General features: G+C 41.8%; 1 protein-coding gene and 1 long non-coding RNA gene across 6 annotated transcripts in view; one reads left to right on the top strand and one right to left on the bottom strand.

Moving 5' to 3' along the window:
* Positions 1-16,146, top strand: part of LOC143207819 (agrin-like) — a 580,688-nt gene that overhangs the window by 267,653 nt on the left and 296,889 nt on the right. The window lies entirely within an intron of this gene.
* LOC143207826 (uncharacterized) overlaps positions 2,541-16,146 on the bottom strand; it is a 48,096-nt gene continuing 34,490 nt past the window's right edge. Inside the window, exons 2-4 of the long non-coding RNA XR_013008767.1 lie at positions 8,156-8,249; positions 6,816-6,943; positions 2,541-6,720 (exon numbers count right to left, since the gene is read on the bottom strand). This is a non-coding gene — a long non-coding RNA (uncharacterized LOC143207826). The remainder of the gene's footprint in view (positions 6,721-6,815; positions 6,944-8,155; positions 8,250-16,146) is intronic.

Raw genomic sequence — 16,146 nt, 5'->3', positions numbered from 1 at the left:
TCACATGCAACAACCTGACAGAAAGAGTTACGAAACAACCCCCGTCCATTATCTTTCCTATCTGTTACAATCATTTGAAATCGGTGTTCGCGGGTCGTAAAGAAGACAGATTCCAGCGAAGTTCAATTCCCACGACCGTTTCTCATCTTCCGTTCCTAATAGAATTCCCTAGTCCGCCCGGGCGAGGGTGGAATTCGCGGGCAAAGGGACGGAGTAGCTGCAGCCGAAAAATCAGCAAATGGGTCTGCCTCGGAAATAAAGTTTTCAGTATGAGGGTAATACGTTCCATGGTGGGTCTGTTTCCCCGCGAGAGGCGTCTGTTTTCGTTTTAATAATCCCAGTTCTCCTGAAATAATTATAATGCCTTTCGGGCGTTTCGGGGGAAACGTACTGCCTGCCGTTTCCTCCTCGTCCCTCGCGTCTTTCGTCCCCCTTCAGTCCCGCACTCTTCCCCTCGAGTTCCGTCTTCTTAGGAGATAGGAAAAGCCTGGCAGGACGGCGTGGTGTACTCTCCGGCGGAATTACTACGAATGAAGTTCTTAATCTTAATAAACTTCAAGGTTCCCGCGCCTTCATCCTCTTCCGCCTCCTCCTCTCGCTGGTACCGGTGCCTTCTGCCTCCCAGGTTTATCTCCTGTCAGTTGATTCACAATTCTCGCCGGATCTTATCGCGAGAATCCTGTAAAATCGTGTCACAAACATGAAGACGCGCCGCCGGGTGTCTCTCGCGCCGTGAAATATCGCCGTATCTTTCCAGCAGTCCATTAAAGCGGCTGAAATTGCATCCAGAGGAAGAAGATCGAGAGGAACCGACGCTATCCGACGCCCGAGATAAGTCTCTGCAGACGAGGATCGTTATGAATGGAATTCCTGATCATAATAAATATCGAGGCTGCTCTACCTTGAGCCCAGTCGAGTCGGCTGCTCCGTCTGCATTTACTCGTCTCGCGTCCCCGGACCATTTTTGATTGTCTCGTTGATCCCGGATCTTTTGTCGTAATTGTATTAACCCTCCCGAGGAGAGTGTTTCAGCAGACGACGCCTTGATCCGTTTAATCCATTGCTCCTCTTCTTTTCGAGACGTAGTAGTATGGAATGGCTTCTAAGAGGCGCGAGAGTTTCTTCATCAGTCAGTTAAAAGCTTCGAGATTTCTCGTTAGCATTGCGCCATTTCACAATCAATTTCATTCCCACTTTTAGTGACAAATAGTGGTGCATTTATCCTAACACTTGCATTGATAACTGAGACTGTCCAAATGGTTGACCCCCTTCACGTGCAAATTAAACTTAACTTATTTATTTCATTTTTCTTTCCCCGAATTTATTATTTAACTTATCTGTAAAATATTCCTGGTGAAATCCGCTTTCCGTTCATGTGAAATAATATTTTATTTCAATGTGTAAGATGATACAATTATTTGTATACAATTTCACTCATCTTCACTCAATTCTTAATAATGTTAATTATTTTTAATTATTAAGAACTTAAAAATGTTCTGTTTAAAAATAATCCTGAAAGAAATTAATGACCAAAATCGTCGTTGTTGTTCAACAATTGTTTAAGAAATTCTCAGTTGCGGATCATAAGGGTACAGAAATTGTCAGTCGCCTAGAGGATAAAAATGACGGGACCGGAAACAATGGGTCGCATCGAATCACTGTTCGAAGGTCAACAGACCGAAGGAGGATTCTCGTATTGGTCGTTTGGGACCTTGTACACGTTGCAGGTTGCTTGTCCCTTGATCCTCCGTCGAAGGACAAGCCATCCTCGGAGTTACACCGGCAGATTAGATTCATAGAGGTGTCTGGGATTAGAGATGGCTGCATTTAATAGGCAAGTTCGGTCCTAAATATCATTCGTCCCCCCTCGAAATCCTTCAAACTTGATCACAATATCCTCTCGTCACTCGCGGCTGTACATCTCGAGCACCCGAGCGGGTAATCCAATCCGATTGTTGCATGCATCCTGGAAACTCTTGGCGGAGTTCCGAAGTGTCCTTTGGAATCCTAATGGCGCAACATCTGACGTCACGTCTTTCAAGTTTGCTCAATACGTGCGGCATCGGGAGTCAGAGGAATTCTCGGGGAGTCCGTGGCATCTGAAAATGCCGCCATTACGAGTAATTCGTGAAATGAAACGCTGTCAAATCTCGTTGACTAGCGCAAAGCAGAAAGAAATAGTTTGAACAAACTTGGAATAACAATATTTTCGGCGCAACGGTTCGATCAAATTCTACACTATAGTGACTATATAGCTATGTTGTAGGGCATTTTAACGTTTCGATTCGGATGTGAATCAGTCAACGCCACGTTTTGCTATTCTATTGGAGGAAAAGAAAGGTGGTATGTTTCGTCGTAGACCCGCTAGAGGACTCATCAGTAAGGCTATCTAGCGGGCCCTGCCTTAGACACAAGTGTCTGAAGACTTTTTGAGGAAAGTTATTAATATACTAATTGGTGACAGTTCAGTAACTTGCGAGAAAGGCAGGGCCCGCTAGATAGCCTTACTGATGAGTCCTCTAGCGGGTCTAGGACGAAACACACCACCTTTCTTTTCCGCCAATAGAATAGTAAAACGTGGCGTTGACTGATTCACATACGAATCGAAACGTTAACTGATTCACATCCGAATCGAAACGTTAAAATGCCCTACAACATAGATATGTAGAATTTGATCGGACCGTTGCGCCGAAAATATTATTATTCCAAGTTTGTTCAAACAAAATTTACGATCGATAAAAGTCCCTCCTTTAGAAAGAAATAGTGATCGAATCATTTTGAATAAAAAAGATTATTTATCAGCTAGCAACTTCTTGGCCATAGAGTCTTTGTATCTTCTTTTTAGTCTATTAATAGTATTACTTGCAAAGAATAGAGGCTGTCGCCCACCTGAACATGTTTAAAAATTCTAAGTAACACCATTCCACTTAAAAAATGATAAATGTTGAGACGTTGCGTAGTGTGTGGCCTAATCGTAGTTGAGCACTGACAAGACAATAAAAAATCACCTTCGTTTCTTGGAAAATATTGAAAGCATAAAAATCTTGTATAAACCAATGAATTACTTATAAACAGCAGTAAAACATTTTCCTTATTCATTTTTGTCTAATACGTACTATTTAGAAAAAATGCTGCCCATGTGAAAAGTGAGCAGACTCTATACAATTTATTTGCAGGTTTTCAATTTGCTATTTTTGTGTTGCATCTCGAACGATGAAGAGTGCTACGCCTAAATAATCGCAGGGTCGTCGCGCAACCTTTGGGACAGCGTAATTCAGCGGTAGAGACTACTCATTGGGCCCCTCCGGCTTTGCAGCACCACTCTAATTCCCATTTCGCGGCGTGCTAATTGAAAACTTTGCGTTTCCGTCCCCGAGCAGATATTAACATTCTTCCTGCCCAGGGAATGTCGTCTAACGGGCTCCATCCATTAGGAATTACATCCATTTGCCTGTGCTCTGTCCCGGCTCAATTCGAAACTGCTTCCTCTCATCAAGGCCGTGCTACATAGACTTCGTCCCGTCGCGTCGCATCCAACCGATTGTCCTGACCGGGCGCAACTTGCCTCGTCCTTGGTTTGTTCACGGTGAGTTTCCAGATCGAGAAAGACCTCGGTCGGATTGATCACGGGACAATTACAAACATGCCGCACCCTTAGCTGTACCGGAAGCGAGCGAAGTTTCGGTCGAGTTCTCGTTCAACCGGTGACTGTGGTCGGTCTTTGGGAACCATTGGATAATGATAGGGACTTTGCCACGCGACGGGAAAATTGGAAAGGAGTCCCTCTACCCTTTGTACTAAAGTCTTGTTTATGGGTGTTCGCATGCTTGTTTTTTTAGCAAATTTTGTGTCGTGTGTTACTTGAAGGGTAAACTGTTTAGAGACACTGTGGTCATGAGAATTGTTCTGTATTTTTTACAACATAATGGTTTCGTGCAAATTTTTTATTTCTTATACAGGCTGTCTCAGCTGAAGGAGGCCACCTAAATATATCTTTCATTTTTAATGACACAAAAATATTTATGGCATAATTTAAATGGTAACGAAGGAGGAATATCATAGAAGAACAATTTCTTTCGTTCGGTTATTTTTTCAGCGTTATTTTTTCTATCGGGAGAACTTTTTTTATTCCATCTTACAGCGGCTGAAAAAATACATTTGAATATGCTTCAGTCATTAACAAGATGGAACAAAAAAAATAAGTTTCCCGATAAAAAATAACGATCACCTTGAAAAATTGTTCTTTTATGATATTCCTCCTTCGATACCATTTAAATTATACCATAAATATTGTTTTTGTGACATTAAAAATGAAGGAGATATTTAGGTGGCCTCCTTCAGCTGAGACAATTATATATTAAGTAGTGACATAACAAGTTTGAGCTTGACCAAATTGTTTTTTTTTATTGTTGTAAACAAGTTGTTATATATGTTCACAGCTAGTTAATATGGGAAATCAAGAATTGAATTTTTTTATTGAACATGGCAGAGAACTTGCGGTAGGTTACTATTAAAAGTAAAAGCAAATGTGAATATGATAGATTGAAAGATAAATATACCAATCGTTTGTCCTTTACAGATAGCTTTTCAAAATCGCTATCCCCAAGACCGAAATTCCACGCGAAAAAACAGATTATTCGAAATGTTTTGTTCATTTTCGTGTAATTACCATCTGTCCTGAATAGTTGAATATCTGGCGTAATATCTACACGAGACGCAAGCTTACTCAAGATTGAACGACCGCAAGATTGACCGTGGGTCGTAACACATTTATTTCTTCGACTATCACAGGAACGTCGACCTCAACTTATCGTACACGTCGGCCTTACTGTTCGACGGAATGATTTATTATTCAGCCGCGAGCCTGGAGATGGATCCTTGAAATCTGGAAAAATTCTTTGCCGCCAAGGGAGCGGAGTTATCGTGAAAACCGATAGCGGATCTCGCATCGGAATACCCGGGACGAGATTGCATGTTTCATTGTTGACTGTCGCTCCTCGTTCCGTTTAACTATTCATTCCATTTCTCTTGAAACGATGCTGAACACTTGACATAGTTCCAGAATTGTTGCCTCGTTGCTAATGCATTGGCTCGGCCTCCCCTTTTTTCTCAATCTCCTTTCGGACGCCGAGTTACCATGTTTGAGAGGATACCCGCGATATTTTCGAGATATTAATCGCGTCCTTTCCCATCGCAATCGATACCAACGTCCAGATACTGAACATTTTTAATACCTATCTACGTCAATAAAGCATGCTTATAACAGATGATATAGCGTCAATAGAACGAGAGCAGCTAATCTTTGTGTACAGGATGTGCTATCGAACATTTAAATCATTCATATGTACTTTTAACCTTTATACGCTCCTCAGATATAGTCGGATGAATGATTCTAGTACAATAATTCACTATTCCTAGTAAAGGAATACGTCTCACAACACGAACAGAATGAGATCAACCATTTTAAAGTTTGTAAAGATAATCAATCTTATATAGAGAAAAGTGGAATTAACTTTGAACATCTTTTCTTTGACAAATATTGCTGTTCACCAAAAAATCTCAAGCTTCATACTTTCATCTATAAAGTGCATTGAAAATAAAGTTTCATTAAAAAATGAATTAATCTATAAACTTTTAAATGAAATTAGGGAAAATAGTTTCAAAGTAGCAAATTAAAATACTTTCAAGCGGTCTTCCAGTATATACCCCATACTCATAATATAGAGCACACACACACACACGCATAGGTCAAAGTCCTCACGACAGACGCAAACACGCGTGCGCGCACACGCATTTCGTTCCTGCTGCACGCTTTACACCGCGGCCGACAAAACACAGATTAACCATCGCGTCCGACATTTATTAATTCTCGAACCTGAACATTTTCATTGCGACACGCTATACTCAGTGGCTCTCGACGTTCCCCGGTCACGAGAGCCGTGCGCCAATCCTCGAAATTGCAACGTGTACCGGCGCGGCGGCTGCACGCGTAATGACAACGTGCCGTTCAAAAAAAGAGGCATCCATTACGGACATTGTTTTCGCTAAATTTTCCAGGCTCGTAATCTTTCGCTTTAGAGCCGGCATATCACCGGTTTCTCTCTCGACTCCCGTCCCATCGTTCCTTTCACTGTTCTCCGCCGGTTCTTCCTTATTGTACGCAACAGTCGGGTCAGTTGCTTTATTCCAATTTACCCCCGTTGTCCTCGTTGCTCGTGCATCCCATCGTTTTTAATATTCCCGGGGCACTCACTCGTTCATCGGTGATGCTGGGAAAAATGAAACAAAACAGAAGGAAGAACGATAGGCACGCGTTAGCACCAACGTCCGAGTCTACTTAGCTTCTGAAGGACTCATGACCAGTGTCACCTGATCGAGACTTTTCTCCCTCTCTACCTGTTAACAGCTGGACTGATGTTTCAATAAAGCCCTTTGAATATTGCACTTGGTGCCGTCTACAATCGAAAGACCACCACTGATGTGGACTGCGAGTTCATGCTGGTCTGATGTACCGTGGGTACGACTGTCGTATATGAAGGTTCCCACTGATCTGACTTCTTGAAACTCACTCACTTGAAACTGTCCGCTCACCTAGGTTTACCGACCGCCCTTTTAGTAGGGTGGGGGTGACTGGATCTCTTGTGTTTCCACCAGATTTTTGTTTGCTACTTAGACCTTCGGCACTGGGGCTTTACGATACGGTCTCTCAGACCTGGAAAACTAAATTGAATGCATAAGTTAAGAAACATCTCGACTACAGACCGGTCTACTAAAGAAATGGCAACAGCTCCATGCTAAGAAAGAAATGACCTCACCTTAAAGTAATTTCTAGGGTCCTAACACTACCTTACTCCTTCTAGACGGCATTCCCTCACTCCGCCACGGAGCATACTGGTAATAGGACTGTGACCGACCAATCAGCAGTTATCATAGCGTCAAGTCACTAGGATAAAGTTCTCATTAGCCCACGGAAAACATCTAACTCGCGTGTCAGTTTCCACAGTTTTTTCTTTCGGTTACTTGCATGAGTGGCTTGCGGCGCGAAATACGGTGTGCGTTCGCCCGTAATTACGTCGGAACGATGGATCCCAGGGACCTATAGGAGAGGAAATATTCGCCGGGAAGACGGCACCTGTCGCTTCGGCCTGCAGAATTTCCAAGGGACGAAGATGTGTGTTGCGTACCAGAGCCGGCGAGAATGGAGCAGCCAGGAGTGATAAGAACGGGGTGGAAGGACGACAAACCGGCGATGGAGTCCCGGCGTTCTACCCCCGGAACCCTGATACGCCTACCAAGATTAACTTTTAAAGTGGCTCCGGAGCTGCCCTCCCGGAAGCCCGGGGTTTATTACTCAATTTGGATGATAGACGAACCGCGCGAAAAACCGGCGAGCACGCGCTCTCGCCGCGTACGCCCGGCCTGAATAGGAATATTCGGGGATTAATGACATGGCATTCCTGCGGACGCCAGAAGAAACTTCCCGGAGTTTAAAGAACGTTTCGACGGATTTTATGGGTGTTTAGCGGAGGGTGAGGGATGATGGAAGCATTGACGCAATTGGCGGAACGAGTTCTCAGAGTGGGCGATCGTTTTAGACGTATTTTATTGAACGTGAAGGAATTTCTATGGATTTTACAGATTTACAGAAGTGGAAAATGAGTAGCTCTGATTTTTCACTGCGCAGTAACCGTGGTGGAAATTTACACATATTTAAATACGTTCATAGAACAGTATAAAGTACTAACCTGACAAGTTTGAGCATGGACAAATTATTTTTTCCATTGTTATACGTGTATTTGTGGAGGTCTTTTTTCAGCATTTAACGTTCTAGCTTTCCGAAGAATATCAAAAAATTTTATTGTTACTTTGGACTGCTCCTTCCTTAATTGATTAAAAAAAAAAGTTAACCAAGGGTGTAGAATATTAAGTAAGTATAACGTTAATTTGCAGAGAAATTAAAATTGAAGACCCAGACGTATAACGATAGCAAAGAATAATTCGTCTGACCATAGCTTGCCTGTTCTACTTACAGCGAATACCAGCGCTATTCCGTCTATATTCATTGTGACTTTAACAGTATTTTTAACAGTATACCGATGTTAATAAACTGTTATAATTGTTAATCATAATAAACATGTAATAATGAATGACTTACCCGTGGAAGAGTGTAGATCTCGTGGAGGACGTTCGACCGATGTTCGAACGACTTTTACATAAGCAAGCCCGTGGAATAAAGGGGCCGATCCTGCCTGAAAAATTCCTGAAAATATAATAATCCGTTCCACATGCATAAGACAAAGCACGCCGCGCCGGCGGAAACGAGAGAGATTTTGGAGAATAAATGGAAAGTGTCAAATGCAGGAAAAGAGGAAAGCATTGGTGTCGAGAGAGAAGCGTTCTCATCAAGGTTGAGACAGAGGGCGGACTGTTCCTTTGATTCAGTGATTCGTTTGTGCGGCCTTTACTTGATTCACCAGAATCTCGGATTCTTAAACGCCTGTCCTTCATTTTTAACTACGTTTCCGACTTTTCTCAACAGCCAAGTAATTATTTATATAACTTGAAACGAAGTAATTTCGCCGGTCAAGCGCCGAAGGACAAACAATGTAGCCCCTCAGAGTAACCGTGTATTTCACGGCTCTTGTTCACCAAAAGGAATTTCCTGTATTCAAATTATCTGATTATTATACTGACAGTATCCGATTTCTTCTAAAACCATTACTGTACTAATAGCATAATCAGGTTACAATTTAGATTACCGTATATTAAGCTCGAAACAAACTCTCTGTATAATATTAGCCTCAAAGTGCTTGATGACAATGAAGGAAATTAAACATTTCCATTAACATCATACCATACAATGTTTATAAATTGTGCTTGAAATTCAATCTAACGCTTTGAAAAACCAGTTCTAGAGCTATTCGGAATTTATTTCTCAAATTAAATTTATTAGTGACATTCAACAGAGTATTTAATGTCGTTCAAATTGACTTTCACTACTACCCCTAATGAAAAGTATTAGATCAAAGAATATGTTCGATAAGTAATTGTTCATGTTAAAACGCGTTATACTATATAACGACAATATTAACACTAGATTTGCCAAGGGGGGTCAAAATGACTTGCTCCTGATTTGTTCTTTTAGAAATATTAAAATTAGAAATATGATTTTCTCAGAAATTGTTTTAGTGAACTTCTCTATTGAAGTAAATATTTAAACAAAGCTGATACGAAATCTAAATAAATGCGATTTTGTCGTTATTATAAGGCAAAGTATGTCAATTGCATTAAGTGCTCGGTAGTTCTAGTGTTAATATCAAAACGAATATGTTCGTTTCTGTATAAACGACAGAGTAACATGTCACAATAATGATCATGCTATTTAAATTTACTTATAATTTTCAAGTAATGCTTGACATTACATCATACATATTTGATACAAGGGCTGGGTTAGGTCCGGGTGATTTTACAGATCACGTTGACCGTTTTTGTAAAATGTTTTTCTCAAAAGTAGCGGATCATTTTGGAAGCCATTAGACCCCACAGGACTATCATGCGCGTTGATCCCGTTTTAATGGGTATCGGTGTAGCGCCGAGCGGGTACGAAACTGTTCCTTTACTCTTTTCGTTCCGAGGTAATTCGAGAAACTTACCTGTCGGCGGCGCAGCCTGCCAGAACTAATTATCAAATGTAAACGTTTGCGCGTCTTGCGATAAGTCGGTGGCTTGGGGAGTCCCGGACAAATCGGATCGCCGGAAGCCAGCGTCTACGCTCCCGCAAATTGGGTTCCCTTTCACGGCCGGCCGATTGGTAGACCGTAGTTTTTCATGAACGTGAAAAGAGCCCTGGTTCGACCAACGCAAGTCCAGTTACGGACTTATTCGCAATTAGTCGTCTAATTAATACCACCAGAAGATAGAAATCCACCATTCAGAATCAGAACTCCCCTTATTCTTACACCGTCCCGAAGATGAGTTCCTCCTCGCATCCTGTTAATTATTTCTACTCTCACTACGCTATGGAAGTCAACAGGAAATCTCGGGGCTTGTCCTTCCTGCGCAGATTCGCCGTGTTTCCCACGAATTAATGGTAACCATTCTCGAAAATATTATTAGGTATTACGTTGTTGCATATAAAATGCCCGATTTTGAAATGCAAATGTTGTAATAAAGCGTTTCGATCAAGAAATACTGTTACACTCTACTAAATAGTAGAAGGGTAGAAGAAATTTAAAGGTACCAATATATATTCATCAAATCGTTAGAATCATTAAGAAAAATCTTTACATCCTTTTTTTTAGTCTCATATTCAGCTCATATATTCAAATAGCTCGGATAACCATAATTCTTCACCTTACGCAAGATTTGAAAAGTCGTATTTTGGTCAACTTTTCGAGGTAAATACTCCAATACGCGACGTAGACAATTCCAAAAAAGGTACCGTATCAGAAATCGTTCCGCGAAAATTTAGCTGTGCGCCTTGATTGCACCGGTAGCTTCACCTCATTTGCGAGTGTAAGTGCCGGTATGATTATCGAGCTGCATTATAGTCTGCACTCAACAGTAATTGCCATCCATTACCGCTCGATCCATAATCGAGCGGGAAACGCTCTCCGGAGAAGGCTCTTTGTCCCTTGTTCTGATGCACGTGGTTTCCATCTTTCCTATCACCTACCAGCTCCGCTGTCCGCCATCTTCATTACATGACTGACTTAATTAGCCCGGAATTTCGTGACGAATAATGTGTTCTCCTAGACTAAACAATCTCAGGATTTTGATGACGCGAACCCCACATTCCTGTCGCTATGGATGTCGTGCCTTTTCCGCTCAATAAACTTGCTAACATATTCAATCATAGTTTATTGAGTTTGTTTCCGGGGAGAAATATGTCTTTGTACCATACTCCCTGCCTAAATTATGTATGCGTTGCCGGGGATACTTGCTGGAGCTGTTGCTCTCGATTATTACATCCTTTTAATGAAACTTTGGAACATATCGATTTAGTACATAATAACAAAACTGCAGCTTTTATGTGTTTACAATAAAAATGAATAAGTGAAACACGGAACAGTGAAAACATCAGGCGATTTTAAAAAGACGAATATATTATTCATAATTTATTAAAATGCAGCTTCTGTTTCTTGAAATCAATGCACAAGGTTTTTAATTTGTAAGAAGATCCGATAGTCTAATAATGCGGAATGTCTCATATTTCAAGATTTGTAACGTAATTATCTTTCCACACTGCATACATAAATATGGAGTTTCTAATATTCCTTATTAAATGAAATTGAATTCCATAGCTTTTTACACTGGGAATCGATTCTATGCAATTCGTCATTTGTGTCTTGTAGTAAATAAATGACACTAGTCTCTGTAAATTAAAATGAATTCAAACAATCCATAAATATTAACGAGAGATGAAATTGTAGTTCTTCACAAAATATGAGAAAATAAGTAGAGAAAAAATGAAATAAAAAAGACAATTTGTAATAAAACTGACAATTTTTCTAAAACTATCTCTATAATTCGTAGTGTAATGATGACATTAGATTATAAATCGTTGTCAACAGAAGTAATAAAATAACAACATTAAAGAGGTTTGCATTGACTCAGCAATTACAAGATTGCACTGTCTCTAGAATGAGGATATGCACGAGAGCGTTCGCGCGAAGACGGTCGCGTTGAAATTAATTTACGTAAGATGGCTAGGCACCCTCTTCCCTGCTAAGAAGTTGCAGTGTCGCGGGGTCGCATAGTCGAAGCAAGCCCAGCAAGTGGTACAATAACGAAGTTAACCCGAAGATGCTCTGTGCGCTGAACGGGGACAAAGTGGACCGCCCGGGGACCATTTCTCGCTTGGTTATAGATCGATCCCCGATGCCGTAATTACCGTCGGGAGAAAATGGGATTCATGATTTCCTTTGACGGTCGGGGAACATTAACCTCTGATAAACGGCACTCAGAGTGATACTAAACTTGTAAAGAGCTCCACTCGAGACATCTCGCAGTGTCTGGCGACGCGTTCCCGACAATAAACATGTGTTCAGAGCTACGAACTAATAATTAAGCTGCAGCGGAGCGTGCTGGCACCACAGTGCGACGGCCACCATTTTTACTCAAATTAAATATTCAATGTCTTGTACCACCCAAAATGTTGCTTTTAATTTAGTTTGAAATAGATTGCAGTATTTTAGACAGACAAGAGCTGTCGTATTTAACGCTTAAAACGATCAACTTTATTAAAAGAGAAATAGTGAAGAATCACGTGAAAAAGCACTAGTACCAAAGTACCAACCATTGTTAAATTTCAAGCTCCTTATTACTGTATCTGAGCGACAACATCATTTTCCGACTGGTATATTGATGGGGTACTACGTATCGACACTTAAATAAAATATGCTAATTTCAATCAGCTGCTTTCATATCGCAGTGAGGACGAGGACACTGCGGATGCTCGTTCAGGAGTAATATTTCCCCCATTTACATTCAATTTCGAACGGTACTTTCGCAGAGCAGAGAAATTGAATTTTCCACGAGGAGACCAGGATGTGCTAAGAAACAGAAAGAAACTGACATTCATCCTGACACGTGATCGACATCGGACTTTATTCCAGCGTAGACGCCCTGCATCCGCCGTTACAAGGATGTAATAAAGATAGCGTCGTGGATATAGTCTTGCGGCAGGTAATGGCAGTTCTGAAAGGGTCTCCCGTGTCTCGAAGCACCCCAACATTGCCGTCTTTGTTCGAAGTTCATTAGCTTATAGCTTGCTGCCTGTACAGAGAACTTACAGAATGTCATTAGCAGGAAAGGCAATAGAAGGGCGGCCCTCGATCTAATAATTGTAACAGGCCGGGAGAGGTCTTGTAAGAGTGATACAGACGGCGAATAAATTGGATTAAATAATAAGTGTATCTAATAATACAGAGCAATTATGGTGGTGAGTCAGGATTATCGTGTCAGAGTTCAATAATATGTCCCGGCTAATGCAGGCATTGTTGGTCGATTGTAGCGGTCAATTAGGCTGATTAAGAGGAAGTATACATATACACGCGCTCACCGAACAAAGAGACAACAGTTGCAATAGTAAAATATCCTTGTAGGACTATCTATATAGTAAAATATCCTTGTTTCGTTGATTTTAATTATTTCAGTTCTCTTACAATTAGTTCATGTGGAATTATGTTCAGATACGTAATGTATACCTGCATGTGTGCTCCAATTTATCTCGACCAAATACAGAGATCTTCTTTGCTGACCTAATATCGCTCGTGGACTAGGCTAAATTCACTGTGTGTATTGGTACGTGTATCATACCTTATTTGATCCTCTCGTGGCGCAGATGAACGCACGTCCTTTGGTGAGCAAACAAACTAAATTAATTTGTTGTTAATTACTGCTATATCCTTCGATCGACCACGCTTTATTACCAGTAAAATCACTACGAATGATAAATGACATTTCGCACAAGATCTGGAAATATGAAATCACTGAATAAGTGAAGAGATTTACATAGAGTTATTATATTATATTGAAGAGAATATTGTCAAAATAAAAAGTAACACAACAGTGTCTAAATATAGGGTGTCTCAAAAATGTTGTACAAACTTGAAAGGGGAAATTTCGAAGGAAGTAGCAGGAAGTTTCTAAGGTTGAAGTAACTTTTTCGTTTGCGAAAATTCCGCGGCTTTGTTGAAGAGTTATTAAATCATTAACGATAAACACGGCCAACCAGAGGTACTTTCAAGGAAGTACAGTTCTGGGACACCCTGTATACACGACTGACAATGAGTTTATATTCGGATTTAGTGTGACACGACAAACGCTGCTAGCAGAGAGAACAAAGTTTCGGGAATGGGATCGCGTCAAGAAATCGCTGCGCGAAGATAGTTATCGCGACAGGGATCTCGATATAATTTCAGACTGACAATAAAGGTAGCCGTCGAGTTGCCTAATTGCTGGCGTTTCCCGTGTGCCTCAATTAGCCCTGTCACACGAGCGCGCAGCTCTTCCGGAGAAGTGATCCTTTTACGCGTGCATTATATCCGACGGAAGTCAAAGCGAACAACACAAACTATTGACGCTGCGGTATATAATTAAATTGATTTCGTAGGTGAGAAGCGAGGATGGCCGCGTACAGATACAGAGCGCGAGATCAAAGCCGTATCCGCCATCAGAGCCACACGGGAAGAGAAATTTTTGCGAAATGAATTTCATTACAATTACCCAGCCTGTTCGGACCGGCGCATGCCGCGTCGCGCCGGCGACGATAGTAATTTAAATAAAATTTTTAAATAGCTCGCCTCGTCCCGACACCGGGCCACACCGATCGCCGTCGTTACTATCATCGTCCCCATAGAATTTTAATAACTTTCTCCCCCGTGCCGACGACGGTTTGACAGGAAATTACACTCGAAATGACATGGTCGAGAGCACGCTCCCGTGATTCGGTAATTCACGATATTCCCATTTAATTTTTCATTGTGTGTCGTAAACGAACAATTTCCGCTCATTTTCGGCGGCGAGAAGTTCTGCGTTAACATGGCGCATTCCACACTCTCGCGAAATGTTGCCGAATAATTTGCACTTCGTTTGCTGTCAATGATTAAATATTATCGTTGCAATGCAAACGTTCCAACTTGAAACATTCAATGTGATTTCTCTTGTTTGAACTATAAAGCTACACTCATACGTTTCCTTGTTCAGGATCATATTATAATAAAAATTGTGCAAAATCAAAATAAATTTAATCTTTTCATTTTTATCACAGGCAACGCACACACATAGAAATACCTTTAACTGCTCGGTAGGTCTGGGTTAGGTTTTCGTTTAAAGTGTAATAAAATCGCGAGAAAAAAGTCGCAGATCACCTTTTGAGAAGAGGGGAGATTTACCATTATAGGACTACATTGAAAAGAATGTGTGAAAAGTTTGTTTAAACTCCAAACTGACGCAAAGTCCGGTTTTCCCCGGATTTTCCTACTTTTTACTAAGTCCCGGGGATTTTCTTTAAGGGTCCGGGTTTTTCGATGTTACTCGCTCATACTTACTCCGCTACTATAAAAATATATATCTTTTACTAACTTATCTAACTTAAAAAGTAGTTAAAAGCGTCAGGGTTTTAGACGGAAAAGTCCGGGGTTTTTATGCCGTTCGTTCTGGGTTCGTGATTTTATAGATACAACCCTAGTTGTAATATGTGTTGCTGTCCATTAGCGACATGCTTTGAAAGTTGACAAAAACGGCAGAACTCCTTTCGCTTACACCTAACACATCGACGGATTCCAAAGTCGGAGTGGATCGATCCCGTAGGTATCAGCCGTAACAACACGGATCACCAGGCCGGTGTCGGGGGCAAGAGGGCCGCGTTCCACCCGGAAAATCAAGTTTTCCTTTCCGCCGCGTCACGTAGCCGATGTCTTCCAACACGTATGATTCGCCGTTGAAGAAGATCTCGTCGGAAAACACAGCGTCGTAGGGGGCGAGTCGGGAGGGAAACGGTCGTCGGACGTCGTCCAACCGAGAAAGACTGAGGGAGCCACGGGGAAAAAGGGTGCCAAGTCCTCCGGGGCTGGATAGCCCCTTATATCTTGTCCTGACAGGACGTCCGGTCGGCCATATTGCCGGGCCTCCTCCTTCATCCGCGTTCTCGGTCTCGTCGTCCCTTATCCTGGCCGTTTTCTTATTTTCTTCTTATCACGGCCGCACCATTTTCTCTCCTTTTCGAGCGTCGCGTTCTTTCGCGATAGAGGCAAGACGAACGATCGGAAAGACGGGAAATTGGAGAGGATAGCTTAGTTTGGCTTTCGCACGGACAGGCTGCTTAGTATTCGCGGCGAACAGCCGAAAATTAAATTTCGGGACTTCGGCCGTGGTGCAGCCAAGCCTATACCTACAGAAGAAAATGGCGGAGGGGTGGGCTAGCCGACGCGTCTTTGAAGCTACGGTTACATTGTCGGGCACCTCCACTCTCTCTCGGCTCTGTCTTAAAAAGAATGCAAATCAACGCTGCCTAGAGGCGACCGTAGACATTTCCGAGCTTATTAAAGCGTGCTTCGTTGGGAAACCCACGTTTTCGGTATCGTGTCTCGGCAAGCGTAATACTCTGAGGGTCAGTCTGGGCAGTCATATTTATCATAATAC

Source organism: Lasioglossum baleicum, chromosome 4 (assembly GCF_051020765.1).
Source record: "Lasioglossum baleicum chromosome 4, iyLasBale1, whole genome shotgun sequence".
NCBI lineage: Eukaryota > Metazoa > Arthropoda > Insecta > Hymenoptera > Halictidae > Lasioglossum > Lasioglossum baleicum.
The sequence above is the reverse complement of the archived record's forward strand: the minus strand, read 5'-3'. Positions and strand labels throughout refer to the sequence as shown.